This window comes from Schistocerca gregaria, chromosome 1, assembly GCF_023897955.1.
Source record: "Schistocerca gregaria isolate iqSchGreg1 chromosome 1, iqSchGreg1.2, whole genome shotgun sequence".
Taxonomy (NCBI): domain Eukaryota; kingdom Metazoa; phylum Arthropoda; class Insecta; order Orthoptera; family Acrididae; genus Schistocerca; species Schistocerca gregaria.
The window spans coordinates 757,393,991-757,419,790 of record NC_064920.1 but is presented as its reverse complement, the minus strand read 5'-3'; the positions used below and the strand labels follow the sequence as shown (position 1 = coordinate 757,419,790).

Sequence of the window (25,800 nt, the reverse complement as noted above, 5' to 3'; positions counted from 1 at the left end):
GGCCTTTAATGTTCTTGTCCTACCGTCAGCAAAACGAGTCCACGTAAATCGTAGAAGATCAAAGCACCGTTTGGGGTTAGAGCACTGGAAGAGTTTTCAGAGCTCTGTGTGGTGCACCTGTTGGAGCAAGTATCCTCCCTGTTTAGTAGTAAGCCTAAGGTTTGTTTTTAAATTTCGCAAAGCATAAGAAATCTTGTTCACCACATCTTAGTTTTTAACAAACCTTTTTGGAGTTTTTAGATGAGCACCTAAGCTTGTTATTTACAATGTTGGGCCATACTACGGGGCTGTTTAGCAGTTTCCCGTGATAGAGTCTGTTGGAAAACACTTTCAACTGAATTTGCAGTGAGTTATATGCAATTCCAAGGCTACAGGAGCAGATGAGAGGCAACAGATTGAAGATTTTCTCGTCTGCTCTGATTCCTTAAACCTCTACAGAGCACTCCCATTCAGCAAATCCATACAGCACAGAAGACAGTCCAATCACATAACAGAGTTCTTGCGCACAACGTCGAGTCAAGGGAGTGTCATTAGTACCAAGCCATCATTGGTACTGGTCCAAGGGAGACTCCAGGAAAATCACCAAGCCGACAGAACAGCAAGGAAAATAATGTGCTCCATCTTGCTGTCGCCTTGAATTCTTTAGCCTCGTTGTTAAGGCGGGGAGTGACTGTACGTGTCAATGGGAGAACGTGAGCTTGCAGGCACAAAATAACATTTTAAGTTCCCTCACACCTACAGTTTCGTCTCGGGGAACAACGTTCCAGTCACACAGATGGACATGACTGAGGAGAGGGCAGTGTCCTCAGACACACAGATACCTCCTGCAGTAGGGGAACCTACCAGTGTGCTGCGACAGTGCGCCACGTCTTAGCTGATTACATTTTGTATTCTGGCAAGAGAGCATCTTGATAAACGTTTGTATACTGTTTTAAATGAGAGTGAGACAATTATTCAGAATGTTTTAAGATTTTGTGTTGTCCGTATTCCACATCTAATTACGGAATAGGTGTCTCCGGGTGACTGGTTCACCCTTTTCTAGTCAGTGATCAAACCAGACTGGAACATCTCAATAATTTTTGCAATTTTGACAGCGTCTCCATTCCTCTTTGATATGTACTGTTAGACTGAGACACAGATCTGATTTAAGCCATTTCTACATCCATGTGTAGAGTAGGTCCAACGTTTATTTATTCTCACAGAGGGTGAATCTTCCTTGTTCTTGCCAGTCTGGCACATGTGCGAGGGAATAACTTTCAGCGCTTTGTTTTAGATAATTCTGCTTACCATGTTATGTCATGATTATAATACAGTTTTTTTTAAGTGTGGAAAAACGACATGGAGTGTCGAGGTGGCCGAGCGGTTCCTGGCGCTACAGTCTGGAATGGCGCGACCGCTACTGCCGCAGGTTCGAGTCCTGCCTCGGGCATGGATGTGTGTGATGGCCTTAGGTTAGTTAGGTTTAAGTAGTTGTAAGTTCTAGCGGACTGATGACTTCAGAAGTTAAGTCCCATAGTGCTCACAGCCATTTGAACCATCTGAAAAACGACATGAACGTCAGTGTAGGCATGTACGCTGCTAGGCTTGACTTCTGCCATCCATTTTAATATGTTGTTCTTGCCGGGCAGTCTCTCAAGTGCGTTATATGTGTCCATTGGCCACTGTCCCAAGAAGATGGCTGTGGAGGAAAAATTTTTGTCTCTCTGAGCATTTAGTTCATCGGGAGGACGACGGTTCAATCCCGCGTCCTGCCATCCTGATATAGGTTTTCCCTGATTTCCCTAAATCACTCCAGGCAAATGGTGGGATGGTTCCTTTGAAAGCGCATGGCCGACTTCCTTCCCCGCCCTTCCCTAATCCGATGAGACCGATGACCTCTCTGTTTGGTCTCTTCCCCCAAACAATCCAATCCAATTTAGTTCACATTCTGCATGCGCGTTGATAACTCTGCCGTTAAGTCCCCTAGATCCACGATAATCACCATGATAATCATTATCGTGACTACTTTGTTGTAAAAAATTCTGAGTATAATCCAGTCTCCCGTAGAGGTCTATGGGAGGCGCTGAGAGCAGGAGTATTTTCAACAGGACGAAGACAAAGGCTAAAGATGTAATTAATGGAGTGCATAATGTTGGAAGTCTGGATGCTGTAGACAATCAAAAAAATTTTAACACAGAGAGGACCAGTCTTCTTTGGCTTGGAGTGAAATGGAAAGAGAACAGATTTCTGCTCAGATGATTATAGAGAAGTAACAGTAGCATCAACTACTGTATAAAAGGTGTTGGGGTCGTTATGTATTAAAAGTAGGTAACTGGGTGAATTACTAAGAATGAAGAACACAGTGACTAAATACGAGACGTGTTTTTCTAAGTAAGTACCGTTTTGAAATTAAAGAAGGATGTGCTAAGATATCTCAATAATTTTATTTTTACATGAAAGACTGCAACTTAATCAACTTTTCCACATGACTTCCATCAATATTGAGGCACTTGTCATAACGTTGTACCAGTTTTTGAATACCCTCCTCATGAAAGTCTGCCGCCTGACTTGTTAACCACTGCATCACCACTGTTTTGACTTCGCATTGTCTTGATGACGCTGACCACCCTGGTGTTTCTTCAAGTGCAAGAACAGATGGTAGTCACTGGGCGCAAGATCGGAGCTGTACGGAGGATGATCTAGAGTTTCCCATCGAAAAGATGTTATGAGATCTTTGGTCTGATTCGCCACATGCGGACGGGCATTGTCTTGCAGCCAAACGATGCCCTTGCTCGACTTGCCACGTCTTTTGTTCTGAATTGAATGGCGCAGATTGTGCAATCTCTTACAGTAAGATGCTGCATTGATTGTCTCATTACGAAGCAGAAATTCCACAAGCAATACTCCTTTTCTGTCCCAAAAAACTGTGCACACGATTTTCCGGGCAGAAGTTGTTTGCTTAAACTTCACTTCACTGGGTGAATCTGAATGCCGCCATTCCATGGACTGTTGCTTTGATTCTGGTGTGACATGGGCCACCCATGTTTCATCGTCTGTAACAATTTGACTTAAGAAATCATCACCATCGCTGTGTTACCGCTCAAGGAAAGTCAATGCACTGTCTAAATGTTTGGTTTTGTGCACATCCGTCAACATCTTTGGTACCCAATGTGAGCACAATTTTCGGTAAATTAGGAAAGTCATCCGGCAAGGAGGAAATCGTAAAGCGTCTGTTTTCTCTCGCCTTATTGTCCACTTCCTGCACCAAACTTTCATTAACGAACGAAGGATGCCCACTCCGTTGTTCATCATGCTTATTTGTGTGGCCATCTTTAAATGCTCTCACCCACTTTCTTACCATTCCATCACTGATAATGTTTTCTCCGTAAACTGCACAGATTTCACGATGAATCTTTAAATGCTCTCACCCACTTTCTTACCATTCCATCACTGATAATGTTTGCTCTATAAACTGCACAGATCTCACGATGAATATCGATCGCTTTTAGGCCTTAAACACTAAGAAATGTTATAACAGCCCATACTTCACAGTCGGCGGGACTCATGATTCTTAAACACTCAGTACACAACGTAAACAAGAAAGAATTAGACTGTAATGGCGTCAGTGCCTAGACAATAGATTTAGGTACCCAGTGCGCATGCGCAGAACGCCGACCGCAGCGCTGCGGCAGCGGGGTGGCAAAACGGTATGTACTTAAAAAACACGCCTCGTAATACTTCTGAAGATAGAAACTGAGGCTAACAACAACCACAACCGTACCGGTTTACCTGCTGTTTTGGCAGATATTTTCAATTCCGTTTTAGTACTGTGTAGCTGCCGTGAGCTCAAACAATTACTGCTAACCACGTCTTTCATACGACGCCCAGTATGAAGAGAAAGCGTCGGTTTGTATACCATTACAAACACTATTACTTTTAAATAAGAATTCCACGTGCGCATTCGATAGGGTGCTCCCAAATTAGTATAGTCCGATACTCTTTTTATCAACAAGTATCGACAGGGATTGTAAAACACAGAGAATAAACGGAAGTGCAGCAGCGACTGAGTAGCGCTGCATACTTGGCGGCAGCAGTGAGCGCAGGCCAGGGCAGTGCTGCAGCTAGTGGAGCACTGGTTATTCTTCGGGATTTAATTTCCCTGTTAATAGATATCGAGAACACAGATATCTCGCTAGACTAATCTGGGATCGTTCTGTAGAATGGGCGCGTAAAGTCCTGGCTAAAAATAACTACGTTTGTAATGTTATACAAACCGACGCTTTCTATTGACACTGGGAGTCGCATGAAACATATGACGAACTTGTTTCGGGTCATTCCAGCTACACAGTGCTAAAACGAAATTGGAAATACCTTCTGAAACATCATAAAATGTGCCTGACGACTCTTAGAAGATTCCCTTAATAAAATACTATATGGGAATACATTTTGATGGTTTTAGGAGTTTGGGACGCTATCGTACTGGGGAAGCATGGTAGGTGAATGGTGATCAAGAACTGAAAGAAAGTAATGAAAGCAGAGAAGCTCTTCTTCGAAAATCCTATGAAATGAAGGTATAATTACGTAATATTACATGAAATAGGGAGACATCTACTGGACTACGTCATGGTAAGAATAAGACTTAGAAATTAAATACTGACTTCCAAAGCACACGCAGGTGTAGACATTAACTCAGTCTGTAACCTTGTCCTAACCAACAGCAAACTGATATTATAGAAGATAAAGAAAAAAATCAAGGGGTGCAACGGCACAGACTGAGAAGAGAGAATTACCTGAGGCAGCGTCTCATTGCCTAAGTAAAATGTGTATAGAGTCGTTCAACGGAAAAAGATATTGCATAAGGAAGGTAATAAGGCAGAAGAGGATATCTCCTTTCAGGAGAGCGGAGAGAAACATCGCCAGCGGATATAAACAATAACAGGCTTTTCCAAATAACCACGGAACTACTTCGGCAGACAACATGTGACAGTTTTCCACCAATTGGAACTCATATGACACATGTAGCACTCCGCTGACCCGGCTTTATAAGCACGCCCGGACAGTCATACAGGCAGTGTTTACCTACCGCTAGGAACGGCTCTGGCAATACTTACGCTCTCCCTAGTATTGTAGTAGCACATTGTATTTTGTAATTAGTACAGTAGATTTTAGTCAGTATTTTTTTCCATTGTCTTGTTTCCTTAACTGGTTTGCCACTACAAGAGTTGTGAGGGTTTTCTTGTTGTTCTTACGCTTAAAACTTAGTGTATGCCAAGAAGGCATAATTATAATAAAGTGTGTTGAAATTGACTGTTAGTTCTTTCCTGCCGACCGCAGGAAACTACACATAGGTATAAAGAAAAACGTGAAAAAGCCATAAATACTCATGGCTAGATGAAGAAAATGTAGAAATCTTAAAAATGAGGTAGGATGACAGATGTTATAGGTTGTTGTGCGAGAGTTAGGAGAACGTAGTGTCTGTTTCAGCACTAGATTAGTGTAGAGATTTTATTTGGTTTCCGAGCATGACCTGACAGACAGCCGCTCTCTGAGAATTTTATCGACGCTAGAGACGCTGTCCAGTGTAATCTTCCGCTGGAGCTGTTAGCTGGACAGTCTGTCTATGAAACACGTAGCTGGTGCTTTTCTTTTTGCTAATCTGTGTAAAGTGTGTTGTATGGCAGATGCACAGTGAGAGCTGATAACTGTGGTCGGAGCCTGTGAGGCTCATCTAAGGGAGTTTCCATAGTGTCGTAGCGGCCCCTCATTAAATAGAGGGACCACACAGCCGACACGCCAGATGGGTTGCCGACCTCCTTTGAGGAGAGCGGAGGGAAACATCTCCAGCGGATATAAACAATAACAGGCTTTTCCAAATAAACACGGAAATTCTTAGCCAGACAACATGTGACAGTGTTACACCAATCGGAACTCATATGACTCATGTAGTACTCCGCCTACCCAGCTTCATAAACACGCCCGGACTGTCATACAGGCAGCGTTTACCTACCGCTAGGAACAGCTACGGCCTTAGCATTGTATATACTCGCGTCGCATTGTAGAAGTACATTGTATTTCGTAATTGGTAGAGTAGACTTTAGTCAGTATTTTCTTCCATTGTTTTGTTTCCTTAACTGGTTTTCCACCACAAGAATTGTGGGGATTTTGATGTTGTTCTTGCGTTTAGAATTCAGTGTATGCGAAGAAGGCGTTTTTCTTTAATTATAATAAAGTGTGTTGAAATTGACTTAGTTCTTTCCTGCCGAGCGCCGGACACTACACACAGGCCCGTGAAATTCAGACGCTTGAAGGAATAAGTATTTTTTATAGCCGAACAGCCATTAATTTCGGAATACACCTGTTATAAACACACTGGCTGAGAGCGTATGACAGTTTGTATGCAATGAGAAGCAAAATTCTTCCGAAACTTCGTGCTTTTTAATGTAACACATCTTAAAATATGAGGATATCTTATTTACTACTCTGAAGTCATCAAATTCGTTACAACAAAGTAATGTCCGATTTTGCGTCAGTACTGACCCACAGTTTCAGAACAGCCAAGCTGTAGCACGTGTACTGCTTGCTGCAGCACAATCCAGCATCAATCGTTTGATCTAAATGGCTGAGGTAACATAAAACTTAGCAGTTTTCTCAGGTCTAGGTCGTTTATACGGAAAGTAGTTTAAGTGGACTAAGAGAAACAGTTGCAAAAATACTGTCCTATTCTGTCTGGTGTCACAGTATCTGCAATGAAATAGTATTTCCAAAACATATGCGGTGTGTGGGGGTTTTTATTTACGTTATCAATTTTCCGAGTGGTCTATTGTCTTTCAACTCTTGCTGTTTTGTAGTAATCTTTCCCGTCTCTCTACATATACTACATTCAAAATTTTCATGTTCTGTTTCCCTTCTTATTACTTCACCCCGCTGTGTCTCTTTGTAGTACGTGGCTATTATTGTCTCCTATTCTTTCTGGTTAGCTTATACTTCGTACTTTAACTGCTCACTGTATCGGTATGCATGCGACAGCGTGAGTACCTAATACGTTCCAAAACGCCGCGCATAGAAACGGGATTTTCCGGTGCTCATACCTCGGTTTCTGTTTGTGATAAATAGGAAGGGTCAAGTGCCTCGGATTGCCCTTAGGATAGGGACCATTTTAGGAACATTTCTACACCCAACAGGAGGATCTTTTTAGTGTCACTAAAATACAGTACAGGGTCAAAGTATGAATATTACATACTTCTCCAACTTAGGCAAGTGAAGCAAAGAGGTTGGTTCTTTTCCCTTTGGTCTACGGTGGACTTGATAGGACTTATGGATTCACCATCAGTTCACGGACGGTTCTTCGGAAAACCTCAAAGTGTTTTTAACTTGTTTTCTAGTTACCAAAACCCAGCTACTCATAGCAAACGTCTGTAATATTCACAGTGTATTCATAAGATACCGATCTCGATCAACCTTGGAAATGTTCTTCATATCTTTATCCGTTCCCGAGACACAGAGGTTCAAACGTACCCTGTGTGTACATGTAAACGCAGCTTACAGGATGAATTAGCACGGGGAAATATACCTCCGTTATCATCTGAAGCACATGTAAAATTTTTTGTATGTAAAATCCGATCTGAGGTTTAAAATTAGTTTTGCGTTATTTCAGTTTCACTTAAGAAAACTATCTAAATCTAATTGACCAATATATTTCTTTTCGTATGTATTACATCCGTTACTGCGGCAGAGAAAAGAAGGGAACCAATGGAAAAATGCAAATATGTTCCTGCTTACTTAAAAGACTTTACTGAAAAGTTGGTTACAGCTGCCTCACGCTCCCTTCCTCAGCATCCTTAAAAATGTTCCCAAAAATCTTGGAGAGCGAAGATACTCAAGCTTTTTTATGCTGAGAGAGAAGAAGACAGTGGCAGCGGAAAAGATACGGAAAAGTAATAAATACTCAGAGATACTAGATAGTGGCTGTGTTATAGAAAGAGCGAAGGAGACAATGGAAGTGTGAGAAAAAGAGGGACACAGTGGCAATGGAGCCTAGTTCACAGCGACAGAACAGTGGTAGGAAAAGTCTGAAGTACACATTGCTAGAGGGGAGGAAGGTGGGGGGAGGAATAAATAGAAAGAGATTACGGAAGTGGGTGAAAGCCAGTGATAATCAGAGCCAGACTAAATGACAACGAGGAAGAGAGCTTATGACAGTGAGAAGAAAGACAGTGGGAAGGAATGAATGAGACATTAGCACTAACAACTAACAAAAAGCAAGTGGGAGACAGTGACAGAGAGAGGAGACTGTAGTAATACGAGATGGCATCGCTGTGCGCCGCGACGACCGCATAGCGTGGCGGCTGGAATGATAAGAGCGAGCCGGGCCGTGGCTGCCTGGCTGCCCGGCTCTGAGATGCAGCTGGTTTTTTTTGCCACACGGAGTGTCTCTTCGTTTCGCTCCGTAGATAGCACTATCTGCCTGCACGCCTACCATGTTACACGACAAGCGAGGACTGTCCAGAAAGCTTTAATGGGAAATGTGTACGACGAATGTATTAAGCAAAAGTCAACTACTCATAGTCAAAACAATTCTTCTGGGTTTGGGACCGCATTGTCAGTCATAAAATTCCAACGTTTCGGCGACTATTGCCAGTCTCCTTCCTCAGGGTATATTGCTAACTGCTGAAGCTTGCGTTTACAATTAACTACTCGTGTCGTGTGACGCATCTCAAAAGATTCTTGTTATCAGTATCTTAAAATGCTATGTACATTTACTCAAAAGAGAAGAGATAAATGAACTTTGTCGTCCACGTCCTGTGGAACAGTTCATAAAAAATATCTGATTGTTTAGGAACACTTTTCTTCTTTTCGAGACTCATTTAACTTGTCTGACAGTTTACAATGAATCCTTACCTGCATTATCACTAACAAATAGTATCTCAAAGAAAAAATCGCTCAATCTGTAGTTTATTAAATACACTACTGGCCATTAAAATTGCTACACCACGAAGATGACGTGCTACAGACGCGAAAATTAACCGACAGGAAGAAGATGCAGTGATACGCAAATGTTAGCTTTTCAGAACATTCACACAAGGTTGGCGCCGGTGGCGACACCTACAACGTGCTGACATATAAAAACAGCAGTTGACCGGCGTTGCCTGGTGAAACGTTGTTGTGCTGCCTCGTGTAAGGAGGAGAAATGCGTACCATCACGTTTCCGACTTTGATAAAGGTCGGATTGTAGCCTATCGCGATTGCGGTTTATCGTATCGCGACATTGCTGCTCGCGTTGGTCGATGTTAGCAGAATATGGAATCGGTGGCTTCAGGAAGGTAACACGGAACGCCGTGCTGGATCCCAACGGCCTCGTATCACTAGCAGTCGAGATGACAGGCATCTTATCCCTGTGGCTGTAACGGATCGTGCAGCCACGTCTCGATCCCTGAGTTAACAGATGGGGACGTTTGCAAGACAACAACCATCTGCACGAATAAATCGACGCCGTTTGCAGCAGCATGGACTATCAGCTCGTAGACCACGGCTATGGTTACCCTTGACGCTGCATCACAGACAGGAGCGCCTGCGATGGTGTACTCAACGGCGAACCTGGGTGCACGAATGGCAAAACGTCATTTTTTCGGATGAAAGCATCATGATGGTCGCATCCGCGTTTGGCGACATCGCGGTGAACTCACATTGGAAGCGTGTTTTCGTCATCGCCATACTGGCGTATCACCCGGCGTGGTGGTATGGGGTGCCATTGGTTACACGTCTCGGTCACTCTTGTTCGCACTGACGGCACTTTGAACAGTGGACGTTACATTTCAGATGTTTTACGACCCGTGGCTCTATCCTTCATTCGATCCCTGCGAAACCCTACATTTGAGCAGGATAATGTACGACCGCATGTTGCAGGTCCTGTACGAGCCTTTTTGTATACAGAAAATGTTAGACTGCTGCCCTGGCCAGCACTTTCTCCAGATCTCTCAACAATTGAAAACGTCTGGTCAATGGTGGCCGAGCAACTGGCTCGTCACAATACGCCAGTCACTACTCTTGATGAACTGTGGTATCGTGTTGGAGCTCCATGGGCAGCTGTACCTGTACACACCATCCAAGCTCTGTTTGACTGAATGTCCAGGCGTATCAAGGCCGTTATTACGGCCAGAGGTGGTTGTCCTGTGTACTGATTTCTCAGGATGTATGCACTCAAATTGCGTGAAAAAGTAATCACATGTCAGTTCTAGTATAATGTATTTGTCCAATGAATACCCGTTTATCATCTGCATTTCTTCCTCTTGTAGCAATTGTAATGGCCAGTAGTGACTATGAATTCCAACAAGAGGTCTACAAGCCTACAGACTTCTCATAGATGTCATCTCCATCCAAACCAATGGTACCCTTGACTCAGGCCTACACCACACGTAGGGGTTTTTGTACCCTAAAACCGCTCAAAAATCAAAATCGCCAAGTTACTTAAAAATCCTTTCAAAACATGTTAATCTTCAAGGTCGAAAACCTGCCCGTCTTTCGGCTAAGCTCGCACCGCCTTTTACAAAGTCAGTCACAAACCAGGCGTAGTGGGAAGTAGCCTGCATGTGCTCGTCCCTGTTGTTCTGTTTGTGATGTTTGTTTCTCCCGCTTTAGTGGGTACATTTCGATAAAAAAAAATACTTAGTGAACGTAAAAAGAAATATATCTGCTTCATCTTACATCATACTTTTGTTGTTTTATTGTTTAAACTGTATGTCTTTTTTACCTCAAAATCTTGAGATTTCAATGTTTTTAGTTACTTGTCGGCTCTTGTCGAGCTGTATTTCTTTTACAAGCATGAAATTTAGAGCACAATAATGTTATCCACCCCATGCACCATTTTGTTTTTTACTAGTTCAAAGTGGAATGTTAAGTTAGTTAAATTCTTGAAACATATCATTTTTTCGTTTAATTCGCTCCAGATTCTTAGGGAATACTCAAGAAATTTTCCAGAACAGCTTTTTACGGTATTTTAAGCAATTAAATTGGAAGAAAATGGATGAGAAGTTTGCGTTCATAGAATCAAAATTTTCAGGTGATCGAACAGCCCTTTCAAGTCGTGCTTCCAGATATTTCGAGTGGCAACAACATTGATAGTGATGAATTTGACGCCTTTGCTAGTGGAACTGGAAAAATGTACACAGATTTATGTGGCTGGTATCCTATTTAACGCGTGGTGCCGAAGTCATATGTATAGCAATTCTGGATACAGGCCAACTGCCGAAGAAAGTATCTGAGACCCGTAGCCAGCACATACAGAAATACAGAAGAACGTTGCTCGTAAATTTTGACGTGTGGATTGTAACAGTGATCGTCTAAACAGATTGTTGCTAAGTTCAGATCCATTTTTAAGTTGTAGGCATCTTGAGAAAAGTGTCGTATTTTTGCAAGAGCCTATCAGTCTAATGGTCGCAAGCAGCCCGACTTTACCTCTAGATGAAAATGGTAGCGACGAAACTATAGGGGAAGGTAAAGATGATGAAGAAGACGATGACCAACAGTTTAACACTGAATAAAGATGTATTGCAATAGTTTGCATGTCAAGTTTTTTATATTTTGAAATGCAATTTGTCCTCAGCTCTTATCTTTGTGGAAATGTTATAACACAATTTAGCTGATGTCCAACTGACTACATTGACAATTTTCTACAATGGTAACCTCCTCCAACTGTAAAAATAGCAGGTTCCTATGAGTTTTGCATGAGAGCGAAGACCCATCATATATCATAAGAGTTCAATAACACTCAGTTCCATGCTAATACCAAGTCAGAGACCTCTCTCTGATTTATGTTTTAAAGCGCTGATACGACTGCAGCGATCATAGATACACAATCAAACTAGTCAGTAACGACAAGCAACCTACATGTGTGTTGTACAAACTTAATTGGAATTCCATGTAGGAAAGACATCATTACGTTCAAAAAATGTTCAAATGTGTGTGAAATCTTATGGGACTTAACTGCTAAGGTCATCAGTCCCTAAGCTTACACACAACCTACACTATTCTAAGAACAAAGACACACACCCATGCCCGAGGGGGGACTCGAACCTCCACCGAGATCAACCGCACGGTCCATGACTGCAGCGCCTGAGACCGCTCGGCTAATCCCGCGAGGCGACATCATTATGAGATAACGGGAATGTCTACACCGAAAATCAGAAGTGTAACACTTTACGATGTTTGTTGAATAGTACTTCCATCATTTAACCATGTCTATCCACGTGGAAAGAATGATCGCCAGTAAACCTCCATATTAACTCTAATTTCTGATTGTGATCATTCTGCGAAATACATATGTTGGAAGGAGTAATAATGTTGCTCAGAGCATACATTCCAATTTGTATATTTTGTAAATAAAAATAAGATTGATGTGATTAATATCAAACAGTGTATTTTATTTGATTCCATTGCGAAAAAAGACTTTCGCGGTTTTCGGATGCAAAATACTCTTACTTGCAGTGCTATGTTACTGCTCGCTTCAGTCGTGGGTTGCGGCAAGAAGCGCCAGCAGTAAAGTCGGAGAAAGCGAGATGCGAAACGGGGAGCGCTGGCTGATACGACTGGGCATACAGTAGACGTGCAGATGCTGTCACTGAAGGCCTCACACAATACACTGACGCAAAACAAAAGAAAGATAATGGCAACACCAAGAAGCAGTTGTGCGACATAAACGAAAGTTGGTAGGCGTTATTCTACACTTGAAAAATGATCTCCACTTAAATTTCGCACCAGTCACATAAGAGTGGTTCTTATAGCGCCAGTAAGAGGATGATAATCAGGTTTGCTTTAAATACAGGCTGTAACGATAGTAAGCGTTGTTGTATGTTGTATGTTATCCGGGGACCTAGAAACGACGGAGGGGCTCCGTCCCCGCCACACCCTCAGTGGTCCACAACCCCAAGGCGACTATCGCAGTCCACCCCTCCGAAGCCCCACACCGAACCCAGGGTTATTGTGTGGTTCTGCCCCCGGTGGACCCCCCAGGGACGTCTCACACCAGACGAGTGTAACCTCTACGTTTCCGAGGTAGAGTAATAGTGATGTGCGCGTACGTGGAGAACTTGTGTGCGCAGCAATCGCCGACATAGTGTAGCTGAGGCGGAATGAGGGGAACCAGCCCGCATTCGCCGAGGTAGATGGAAAACCGCCTAAAAGCCATCCACAGACTGGCCGGCTCACCGGACCTCGACACAAGTCCGCCGGGGACCAGGCGCTCCTTCCCGCTCCGGAAAGCCGAGCGTTTGACCGCTCGGCTAACCAGGTGGGCCTAGTAAGCGTTAGTTACCTTTGAGACAGGACGTAGTCAGTCGATGCTACTCAAGAATGCCTTCAAGGCGACAATGGTGCCGTTATCATCATCACACTGAATTTGAACTAGGTCGTGTAATAGGTCTAATAGAAGATGGATGTTCCTTCTGCGACAGTGCAGAAAGACTCGGCAGGAATGCAACCACTGTACATGATTGCTTGCTGCGGTTGACACGAGAAATTACGCTCTCAAGAAGACCGGGCTCTGGACTGCCACATGTCACTACAGAAATTGCTGCGTCTGCAGCAGAAATTTGAGTAGCAGCTGGCACCACAGTGACACAACGAACTGTTACAAATCGATTACTTCAAGGACAGCTCCCAGCTAGACACTCTGTAGCATGCAATCCACTGACCCCAAAGAACCGCCATTTGCGACTATAGTGGTGTCAAGCAAGATATCATTGGAGAGGAGGGTGGAGGTCTGTTGTGTTTCCTGGTGAAAGTGATTTTGTTTCGGTGCCAGTGATGGCCGTGCGTTGGTTAGATCAGTTGAGTGTCTCCAACCAACCTGTCTGCGTGCTAGACACATCGAACCTACACCCGGAGGTATGGTCTGGAGTGTAATTTCGTGTGGCAGCAGGGGCACCCTCGCGTTTATCCCAAGCTTTCTGACTGCAAATCTGTGCGTCAGTTGGTAGTTCGAGCTGTTATGCTGCCATTCATGAACAGCATTCCAGGTGGTGTTTTCATCAGGATAACGCTCAACCACATACCTCTGTTGCAACCCAACATCCTTAACGGAGTGTCGATATGTCTTGGCCTGCTCGATCACCTTATATGTCTCCAATCGACCACATACGTGACGTCATCGGACGACAACTCCAGCGTCATCCACGAACAGCATTAGACGTCCCTATACTGACCGACCAAGTGCAACAGACATGGAGCTCCATCCCACAAACTGACATCCGTCACCTGTACAACACAATTCATGCACGTTTACATTGCTTGCGTGCAATCTTCTGGCCGTCACACCGGTTATTAATGTACCAGCAATTCACATCTGCAATGGCTTATGTCGCAATACATTAACCTGTGATCTTGCGATATTAACCATTTCATTATGTTACCTACACAAATTTATCCCCGAAATTTCATTACCCTACATCAATTAAATTTTGGTGTTCCCATTTTTTCCGTCAATGTAGATTCTCACCACTGGAACTGCACGGCCTGGCCACCGGTCTAGCGGTGGTGAAGGCAGCTGCCGCCTTGAACTAGGACACTGTCGGCTGGTCACTTAGAGATTTCCGGTGACACACTTTCCAGATTTTTCGTGAGCACTGGGGAGTTAGTTTCCACTCGCGGCAGTTCGTGTCACAACAGACTTTTACGCTTGGGAATGCCGAGTAAACACACACAATAGCAGTGGGTGTGGGGAGGTGGGGGGTGGGGGGGGGGGGGACGAGATCGCCACACTGTCTCAGTAGAAATAACAACAGCAACCCCCTTCCCACTAACCGCCGGCCAGATGACAAGGGCCCCACCTTCACAGATACACCCGAAGAAGGAAAGCGAACTTCATGTAATTTCCTGGTGTACTCGGAAACGGGATTTGATACCTGTTTCTGCCGCACGAAAAATTATTCGTAGAACGTTCGCACCCAAAATCATTCCCATGCAAAAATTTTGTGTAACTTATATCTGCATTTGAATATTATTTTTAGCTTTCCATTTTAATTTAGCTTTGCCGCAGTGCTGTCTGCTGTGCTCCACTTACGAGAGAAAATTCTTATTCCGTGGTAAGTGCAAGAATGTTTCAGGGCCATAGTCATACAGTTACACTATACATACAGAACATTGTCATTACACAGTTAATCAGAGACTTTTCAGATAGCTTGCATTCAGTTTGGAAGTTATTTTCTTGTTGTACAGAGTACATTTCAATGAACAGTGTGATATATCCGCGGGTTTCTATTTTGCAAGCTACCTACTTAAATCAGCAGTGGACTTTAATTAAAGTAATTTGAATAAATTATTCAGACAAAACTTAGTAGCTCATTTGATGTTTAATTTTTATTGGTCTTATTTTGGCTTTTTTTTTTTTTAGATGTCGTAAATGGCCGCTGTGAGGTCTGGCGACACATCACTGTTCAATACAGGGTATAAGTAATCACATTTTTTCAGTGATTAGTTTCGTGCACTTACACTCTACGCTACACACACACACACACACACACACACACACACATGCACACGCACGCACGCACACACACATACACAGACAGAAGCTCGCGCGCGCACGCTCTGAGAGAGAATGTGAGAGACAGAGAGGGATAGTGCAGAAAATTTACAACGTGATAACATGACGAACATCGCGAGTTCAGTGTGACAAGTTCACTCAACGTTGAATAGCATGATTTTAATCTCCTACTCTCTGCCGGAAGGCGCACTGTAATTAAAACTCATTGACAGATTAATAATATTGGACTAACCTGTACTTGAGTCTGAACAGCTCTAACCGACACATTTTGCCGGGACATCTCTCAGCTCGTCTCGAAGCTCCAGTCCATCAGTGTCTCAGTACTTACAGCCACTTTGTCAAACTTCATTCAAATCCTCCTGAGAGTAAACGCAGGGTGAAAACCTGATAAGCCAGAAAATTGCGACCACCGACCTACTATCGATATAAACCCGTTCAGGCAACAGCAGCTTCACCTGGTGAGCAATGGCTGCTAATCAGACTCACGCACGGTGCATGTAGTATCAGTAAGCATGCTGTCCTTGTGTAGAATGGAGAAGGTGCGCGATGTATATGAGTTTGGCCAGTTCAGACTGTGAAGGCGCGGACGCTCGGCAAGAGAATTTCGAAAACCTGCACGGCTTGTCGCGTGTTGGAGGAGTGCTGCGTTGAGTGTCTTCAACACGTGGCGCAACCAAGGTGATACCACATCCAGGCGTCGTGAGGTTGGGCGACTACCCCTCACGACAGATGTAGTGGGCCGACTGGTAAAATAGGGCAGACGGTGAACTGTGGCGGAATTAACATCAGACATTAATGCTGGGCAGAGAACAAATGTATCAGAACAGTCGGTGTACCGAACACACCTAATGACAGTCCTCCATAGCCGACAGCTCATGCACGTGCCAGTGTAAACACCACGATATCGGCAACTACGACTGAAGTGGGCATGTGACCATTGGCACCGGATGTTTCCGAAGTGGCAGAGAGTTGCATGCTCTAATGAATCCAGATACCTTCTTCATCATGCCGTTGGGAGGGTGGGAATCCGTCGTCTTCTACGTGCATAGCTCCTTGAAACCTGTATTGAGGGACGGAGACAAGCTGGCGGCGGCTCCATTATGCTCTGGGTAACGTTCACCTGCGCATCCATGGGTATAGTGGAGCTCGTGCATGGCACCATGAGAGGCAAGAAGTGTCGCACATTGGTTGCAGACCACTTCATGACGATCATGTTTCGTGACAACAGCAGCATTTTTCAGCAAGGTAGTGCGCAATGTCACAAGACCAGAAGTGTGATGGAGTGGTCCGAGGAACACAGTGGCGACTTCAGTTGATGTGCTATCCCCCCAACTCGCCAGATCTGAACCCGATCAAAAACATCTGGCATGTGATTGAACGTGGCGTCAGAGCTTATCGTGCTCCTCCTCGGTATTCACGGGGAATTAGCTGACATGTGTGTGCAGACGTGGCGCCAACTCCCTTCAGTGACGTACGAAGGCCTCACTGCATCCATGCCACCATGTGTCACTCCTGTTATCCGTGCCAAAGTTGGACATACCGGCTATTAGGTAGGTGGTCATAATGTTCTGATTGATCAGTGTACATAACACAAAAAATCCTTGGGTTGTGGCTAAGGCATTTACATCGTATTCTTTAGCTGACAGGTATTGATCGAGCAAGACGTGGAGGAGATTGGATGGAAGGAGAGTGACAAAGGTAAACTGAAACTTCGAAGCAGATCACGTTATTTATCAGACATTTCAATCTCTTAGAGATTTTTCTTTCAAAAGCAAGACTTAGGGTTAGAGTTATGACTGAAAGTGTAGATCTGTAACGAAGTTACATAGACAAATATAAATATCTACACGTCATTAGCCTTTAGTTTGGCTGATACGCCCATTTTATATAGTGGGAATATCTTCATCTTCGGTTACACACTCTGCTTTGTGTCCTCAAGAACCCGCAATGTACCGTACATTACAATCTTGCGTGTGCTACACTTTTTCCTTCTTCAGTTCCTTCCTGTACCAGTTCAGCTGATGCAAATTGTTTTAACACGAGTAGTAGTGGCGTATGTTCCTAGTAAACGATTTCCACAGATATTTTTTTCTTCTTCTCGTTTCACTAACTGGTTTGTACTGGTAAATTATTTACAATATTATGTTATTTCGCATTCTGTTCCCTTTCTCCATTATTTTCTTTTGAACTTCTCTTTTTTCTATTTATGCTGAACACTGACTACGGACTTCAGACGGATATACGAAAATTCATCTTTGAGTTGAATTATTTATCCAAGAGATAAAATACTAGGTGAACATCGAACAAGGTGACTTAACGGAGTATGCTTACTCCTAGCCTATACACAGACAGGCAGTGCGAATGTTCATAACAGCTGTTTAGCTTGCAGGAATACTATACTGTTGCATCGTCAAATGCCATTATGGCTCCAGTACATTAGGACACGTTTTTATAAAACAGATCTGAAGATGCCCATTATAGACCGAAACCAGTGTCTGGTGACATAAAAATTTATGACCACAGAGGTGAATTAAAGGAAATATATTCTATTTTCGGGTCACCGATTCGCTGCCATGTCGCACCTTGTGAAAAATTATAAGAACCACTCGTCAGGAAGAAGTGTTGGAATATTCTTTAGTTCTCTTGGGAACCTTGAAGATGAAGCTAGACTTATAACACCTTCCCCTTGTGAAAATTGCCGTCATTTTTCTTACAAAATCCACCCAAATTGGGCTAGAAACCTCTTTATGTAGGGAAACAGAAGTTCTCTATTAGTGTTACCAGTGGTTTACTCGACATAAAAAAAAAGATAAGCGTTCTGGCAAGAATGCTTCTGTACTCGCATTGCTACAACTCATGGCCTGAATTCCAGTATGATAAAAGCTTCACTGTCTGACATTATACAATAATTGCAGGTAATATCGCGGGAAAGCATGGTAACAAAGCCATAGATGAGACATTTTTTGCAAGGTGACTCTCATTTCTGTTTGTTTCTCAAAATTGTAGTAAGTCTACATCTACATATATATTGCGCAAACCAATGTAATGTGTACAGTGGAGAGCAATTGGTATTGCTAGTAGACTCTTTCCGTCCTACTCCAGTGACGGAAGAAGCCATGGAAAAGGGACCGTGTATTACGCCTGCGCAAGCCCGCTGATCCCTCTTATCTTACTCTGAGACGCCAGGCGGGATACACGCAGTCCAATATTCTTCTGTGAATACAGTTTCTCTACGTTTACACAAGAGTGTTTCACGAGAATAACATATCTTCCGTAGATTCCCGTTCAAGGTCCCTGAGAATCTCTGTTAGACTTTCTTGTCACTATACTGAACTGTTGCGGTCCGAAAAGCGCGTCTCCGAAACCGTTGTGCTTCTTTTGTCGTACTTACTTCAGATACTGAACAGGGCTTTAAAAGTGCCCACCATAGCGTGTTGCATATGATTACCTCTAAAGATGCTCTACCCTTTCCCAGATACGTTGCAACAAATGGAAGTATTTCATTCGCCTTACAAGCTTCTGACAAGGAGACCGTGCCTGCTCGGCATCATCGATTTGGTCCAAATTTATGTTATGCGCATGGCTTGGGCAGAAGTGAAAGTGACAGAAGTGGGAACTCTAGATGGCCAAGCGTTTATAAAAAAGAAAGAGCGTTTTTGGCACGAGTCGTGCGTGTCATGATCCATTTATGTTAGCGTAGTTTACAGACAGAAGTGATCGAAATAGCAAAAATTTACTAATACCAGTATTGCAGGCCCCTGTTTTGATCACAATCTAGGTAGAGGCCTGAAGAAGGGGTAGTATAACTCTGAAACTGGTTGCCAAGTAAAATAAGGTTGGAAACTAGACGGCTGAAAGGTGGCTAATTTCACATCCTGTGTCCAACAGCCGAGTACAGCAACCATCTCTAATAAGATGGATATCAGAGACTTTACAGACAGCGGTTGGCGCAAAGGAAAAAGCACAGAATGGTAATCAGCGGATCTTGGGGCCAACTCTCCGTGCGGCAACATTTTTTATTCTCAAATTTTAAGTTACTTTCACTGCAGATATATAAAAAAATGAACAAAGTAACCTGCTCGAATTGCGTGCAATTTGATATAACGTTTTCAGGAGAATCGTAGAAACGTACAACAATCGCATAGAAACATTTTACACAGAACAGTTACAGCGCTCTAACTGTTCGTTGCACATTTTTTACATGATTTTCACGCCTTCGGAAATACCAATTTTGATTATGTTACGATGATTTGGGAATGGGTCTCTGCCCGAAATTAGTCATGGAGTGAATAAAAAAAATTTGCAACTTTCGACTGGTTTTTCTTTGTACTCTTAACAGAAGTTGCTGACCCATAGCTATTCCAGCATGCTAGCGACTATTGCACCGATGTCAAATGCTGTGCATGAAACCTACAATAATTTATAGTCAGACGCTGATTAATGTTCTGTTAGAAAACTGCATGGAGTTCTCGTCAAATGTAAAACAATGGACGAATCCAATCCTTCCATCAAGTTTCTTGTAGATAAGTTTGATGTTGCAACTAAACATAACAGAGAGAAATCCGAAATATAAACTCCACATTTAGAAATGTATTGACACATGAGAATTCTACGAATACGAATTTCCAGTACACATATGGCGAGAACTTTCTACAGTTTCCTGGCAGAATTTTCACAAACGTGTGATTAGGAATTATTGTAGGTTTTATGCACAGCATTTTTTACGAGTGCAATGGCCGCGATTTTTTTTAGCGAGTAGGTGGCTGTCATTGCTTTCGTAAAATTCTCCGAATGATTCAACTAGCGCAAGGCGGATCTCTGCCGTCTCATATTACGTATGACACATATTTTTAGCCCGTGTTTTGTCATGTTATTGTTGTATTTGAACTAAATGTTCTTAATTCGCCATTTGTGTGCGTTGTTACAGACTATCATTTCGACTAAGAATACTAGATTTCTGAATACCTTTATGCCTTTGATGACCATCGTCCGTGTGACAGAATCAGAGTCGCTAAACCCTCTCTCATTGGTGATAATGTAGAAAATGTCCCATGTCTTTGTAGCCAGGAAGCCTAAAATTTTTTTTTTCGCCCGTGACTTGTTGGAATAGGTTGCATGTTAATGTGTTCGATATTACCGCGCACGACTGCTTTTTGTGACCACCAGAAACGTAACCGTAATATTTCCGGTGGGTAGTCGGCAGTTTAAATTTGCCACCTAAAGCTGCTGTATGCTCGGTGTATTCCCATGGCATCGAGGTTAGTCTGTATATCAGTGACTCCAAGACTGATCTTTCTAAATCGCTTGCACACGGCTGATGAACGCATGATTCAGTGCATTCCGAATGAGTATATTGAATTCAGATATATACACAATTCCAAATAAGCAATCAACAATCTCTCATAAAAAAGGCTCAGCTAGATTGTGACAGTAACAAAAAGAAAAACAGCATGCAAGGAATCGACCTATATCTGAAAGCAACACTGTCTAGAGCAGTACACAGAGGTTATATCCTACAAAGAGCGTTAACGTATGAGATTATCAGAGATGAAATACCGAATACGACAAGCTATATAAAAATCAATTTTGGTTAACTTTCAGCTGTAGGATATCCCTCATGCAGACACGATAATTCATACTTGCTAACGCAGCTTCGCTGAAGTAACCAAGGTATCATCAGCCGCGAAGCACCTAACTATATGAACAACCGAAATTAAAGGACTTCATGAATTCTAACAACATTAAAAAATACATTAAACAGTATGATATGGCACGTCACTGAACACCGTTACTTCGTTTTCTACCTTGTGCGTGTGTGTGTTTTCCTTATAAATGAATTCTGCATGTATGTCAGTTATTTCTGAATTTTTATAAAACTTCAGGCAAGACTTTGATAGCAAAATGTGGCTGTGGCATGTGCGATCTGTTGACATTGATTCAAGATGAGCCTTTCAGAAGCAAACACAAAAAGTAATTGCTTATTAATATTTTAGGAATTCGCGCTCTTCACTAAAATTAATTAAAACAGTTACTTATTAATGTACAAATACACCGTAGCATGTCTCGTGTTATTTGCTTCAATAGGCGACCTTTGATGGTTTACCTGTATATTAATTCCTAACGATCACCATGTATTCTGCACTCGATGCCTACATGTGCCCCGCACAGATGTTTTTAGTTTCCTAGTTTATATTCCTTGGGGTGGGAAATTGCCCCTAAATGCTGAAGAATCAGCACTGATCAACGACATGAGGATGCAGAAGGCAATGGAAACCACTGCATTAAAGACATGTAACGTGTATCCCCAGGACATGTGGCCCGTAGTTGAAGAAGTGTCATGATGATCTCTCCATTGGCAAAAGATTCCGGAATAGTCCCCCATTCAGATCTCCGGGAGGGGACTGCCAAGGGGGAGGTTACCATGAGAAAAGGATTGAATAATCAACGAAAGGATAACGTTCTACGTTCTACGAGTCGGGGCGTGGAATGTCAGAAGCTTGAACGTGGTAGGGAAACTAGAAAATCTGAAAAGGGAAATGCAAAGGCTAAGTCTAGATATAGTAGGGGTCAGTGAAGTGAAGTGGAAGGAAGACAAGGATTTCTGGTCAGATGAGTATCGGGTAATATCAACAGCAGCAGAAAATGGTATAACAGGTGTAGGATTCGTTATGAATAGGAAGGTAGGGCAGAGGGTGTGTTACTGTGAACAGTTCAGTGACCGCGTTGTTCTAATCAGAATCGACAGCAGACCAACACCGACAACGATAGTTCAGGTATACATGCCGACGTCGCAAGCTGAAGATGAACAGATAGAGAAAGTGTATGAAGATGTTGAAAGGGCAATGCAGTATGTAAAGGAGGACGAAAATGTAATAGTCATGGGCGACTGGAATGCAGTTGTAGGGGAAGGAGTAGAAGAAAAAGTTACAGGAGAGTATGTGCTTGGGACAAGAAATGAAAGAGGAGAAAGACTAATTGAGTTCCGTAACAAGTTCCAGCTAGTAATAGCGAATAACCTGTTCAAGAATCACAAGAGGAGGAGGTATACTTGGAAAAGGCCGGGAGATACGGGACGATTTCAATTAGATTACATCATGGTTAGACAGAGATTCCGAAATCAGATACTGGATTGTAAGGCGTACCCAAGAGCAGGTATAGACTCAGATCACAATATAGTAGTGATGAAGAGTAGGCTGAATTTCAAGACATTAGTCAGGAAGAATCAATACGCAAAGAAGTGGGATACGGAAGTTCTAAGGAATGACGAGATACGTTTGAAGTTCTCTAACGCTATAGATACAGCAATAAGGAATAGTGCAGTAGGCAGCACAGTTGAAGAGGAGTGGACATCTCTAAAAAGGACCATCACAGAAGTTGGGAAGGAAAACATAGGTACAAAGAAGGTAGCTGCGAAGAAACCATGGGTAACAGAAGAAATACTTCAGTTGATTGATGAAAGGAGGAAGTACAAACATGTTTCGGGAAAATCAGGAATACAGAAATACAAGTCGCTGAGGAATGAAATAAATCGGAAGTGCAGGGAAGTTAAGACGAAATGGCTGCAGGAAAAATGTGAAGACATCGAAAAAGATATGATTGTCGGAAGGTCAGACTCAGCATACAGGAAAGTCAAAACAACCTTTGGTGACATTGAAAGCAACGGTGGTAACATTAAGAGTGCAACGGGAATTCCACTGTAAAATGCAGAGGAGAGAGCAGATAGGTGGAAAGAATACATTGAAAGCCTCTATGAGGGTGAAGATTTGTCTGATGTGATAGAAGAAGAAACAGGAGTCGATTTAGAAGAGGTAGGGGATCCAGTATTAGAATCGGAATTTAAAAGAGCTTTGGAGGACTTATGGTCAAATAAGGCAGAAGGGATAGATAACATTCCATCAGAATTTCTAAAATCATTATGGGAAGTGGCAACAAAACGACTATTCACGTTGGTGTGTAGAATATATGAGTCTGGCGACATACCATCTGACTTTCGGAAAAGCATCATCCACACAATTCCGAAGACGGCAAGAGCTGACAAGTGCGAGAATTATCACACAATCAGTTTAACAGCTCATGCATCGAAGCTGCTTACAAGAATAATATGCAGAATAATGGAAAAGAAAATTGAGAATGCGCTAGGTGACGATCAGTTTGGCTTTAGGAAAAGTAAGGGCACGTGAGAGGCAGAGAGGCCTCTGACGTTACGGCTAATAATGGAAGCAAGGCTGAAGAAAAATCAAGGCACATTCATAGGATTTGTCGATCTGGAAAAAGCGTGAGACAATATAAAATGGTGCAAGATTCTAAAAAAAGTATGGGTAAGCTATAGGGAGAGGCGGGTCATATACAATATGTACAACAACCAAGAGGGAATAATAAGAGTGGACGATCAAGAATGAAGTGCTCGTATTAAGAAGGGTGTAAGACAAGGCTGTAGCCTTTCGCCCCTACTCTTCAATCTGTACATCGAGGAAGCAATGATGGAAATAAAAGAAAGGTTCAGGAGTGGAATTAAAATACAAGGTGAAAGGATATCAATGATACGATTCGCTGATGACATTGCTATTCTGAGTGAAAGTGAAGAAGAATTAAATGATCTGGTGAACGGAATGAACAGTCTAATGAGTACACAGTATGGTTTGAGAGTAAATCGGAGAAAGACGAAGGTAATGAGAAGTAGTAGAATGCGAACAGCGAGAAACTTAACATCAGGATTGATGGTCACGAAGTCATTGAAGTTAAGGAATTCTGCTACCGAGGCAGTAAAATAATCAATGACGGACGGAGCAAGGATGACATCAAAAGCAGACTCGCTATGGCAAAAAAGGCATTTCTGGCCAAGAGAAGTCTACTAATATCGAATACCGGCCTTAATTTGAGGAAGTAATTTCTGAGGATGTACATCTGGAGTACAGCATTGTATGGTAGTGAAACATGGACTGTGGGAAAACCGGAACAGAAGAGAATCGAAGCATGTGAGATGTAGTGCTATAGACGAATGTTAAAAATTAGGTGGACCGAGAAGGTAAGGAATGAGGAGGTTCTACGCAGAATCGGAGAAGGAAGGAATATTTGGAAAACACTGATAAGGAGAAGGGACAGGATGATAGGACATCTGCTAAGACATGAGGGAATGACTTCCAAGGTACTAGAGGGAGCTGTAGAGGGCAAAAACTGTAGAGGAAGACAGAGATTGGAATACGTCAAGCAAATAATTGAGGACGTAGGTTGCAAGTGCTACTCTGAGATGAAGAGGTTAGCACAGGGGAGGAATTCGTGGCGGGCAGCATCAAACCAGTCAGTAGACTGATGACCCAAAAAAAAAGTTTATATTCCATAAAAGTAGGATATATCAGTGTCCTGAAGACCCTAACGTTGAAGATGAGAGACGATTCCATTAACAATATCGCGCCTGATAAGTTCCTTCTTCCCCGACTGGTTCCCTTCTTTATCTTTGAAGGACTGCCGTTCATTCAAGATATAAGGAAAAAGACGGCGCGTTTGATCCGTGGACTGGAAAAGCGTTAAAAAAAAAAAAAGGCAATGAACAAGGAAAGATTAAAATACGTTTATGTTGCTTTTGGGTGACTGCAGCGATCACAGTGGCCAGAGATTCGGATTTATTGCTTCTAACTGCGTGTTGTGTGCGCTGGTACACGGTTTTCGGTTTAAACAGTCAGTCTCGTGCTATCCTTAAGTATATGGGGGCGTTCACCCACATACCACCTGCCAAGGCTAAAGACCTTGAGGCCGCATAGGGGCCACAAATTTCCTGTTACACTTTGCACAGTCCGCTTCAAGAGGTTACACTACAGATAAGCTGTGAGTTTCTAATTAAAAACTTCGTTTGACTATGGAGTAATATTTTGACTATTATTTGCTGCTTTTCCTGTCCGATGTAATTTAGAAACATAATTGTACTCAACTTAATATATAGTTTCAGAGTAAGACAAAATATATCAATACTTTGACAGAGATCACACAAAAAACAAAACTTTTTAATTCACCAATTGTGCGGTGACTGTGAAAATATAAGTTGAGGATGTAAATATCCCAGAAAAGTGTTGTGGCAATATATTTCAGTTACTAATTAAGAATTTACTTGAAATCAGCAGTGAAACATATAGCAAGCACATAGTTTATTTTCATAACGAAGACATTCAGTGTGCAATATAGTTGTATGAAAGTTTAGGTTGTTGCGCCACGCCTTCTCCAGGGCGACGCACTGTTATTGTGTAGAGCATGAGGACGACGCCACAGAGCGGGAAGTGGTCCTCAGCTTGAAG

At 42.7% G+C, this 25,800-nt stretch overlaps 1 protein-coding gene across 2 annotated transcripts in view; it reads right to left on the bottom strand.

Annotated features, from left to right (window-relative positions):
• Positions 1-25,800, bottom strand: part of LOC126267885 (tenascin-like) — a 156,208-nt gene that overhangs the window by 105,513 nt on the left and 24,895 nt on the right. The gene's annotated exons all lie outside the window — the stretch shown is intronic.